The sequence below is a fragment of the Exserohilum turcica genome (assembly GCF_000359705.1).
Source record: "Exserohilum turcica Et28A unplaced genomic scaffold SETTUscaffold_3, whole genome shotgun sequence".
Taxonomy (NCBI): Eukaryota; Fungi; Ascomycota; class Dothideomycetes; order Pleosporales; family Pleosporaceae; genus Exserohilum; species Exserohilum turcicum.
In genome coordinates, this window is record NW_007360136.1 from 3,496,584 (window position 1) to 3,497,307 (window position 724).

Genomic DNA, 724 nt, shown 5'->3' on the forward strand with positions numbered 1-724 from the left:
TGAACGCCCTTTAGATAGCTCCTCGATGGAATCTCGGTCAAGCAGCAGACGCCAGGTCTTACTCTGCAACCCGGCATCTGTGCGAGGCCTGAGCGGCGCCCAGACGACGCGCTCAGACACTCGGTGCAACCTTTCTCCGACAAGTAAATAAACACCACGCAAGTAGACTCTATAGCTCTCTATCGAATACAACCTCTTGTATACCTCGCAATTGCTCCCTAGAGCGCAGCCCCTTACACTTACTATAAATTCAGTTTTAGTAGCACTTTTACTAATTAAGAATTTAATAAGTGTATTTATTATATCTTTAGTTCTTTTTCAAGTATATAAGTTTACTTATAATAGGATTATAAGTATATCAGGTTATATATAGCTTACTTATAAAAGTAAGTTACTATACTAAAAGGTATTTAAGTTAACTATTTTTACTTTAAAGACATAGTTCAAACTAAATAAAAGATAGAAGTACTTTGATATCGTAATTTAGAGTAATTTCTCCCTAAAAGGTAGTTCTTTTAGGGGGTACTATAAAATTGCAAAGTTGGTGTTTAGTGACATTAACCAATGTGACAGGCGATTGGCTCACCTACAGAGTACTCCGTACTCAGGTGGGAAAATGTCTCCCTAACGCGGCATACGGTATGCAACCAGGATTCGAGTAATACCTGCATATGACTGGTAGGGGCTGTCTATGTCACTTGCGAACTCACGGTAGAAGAGTGCG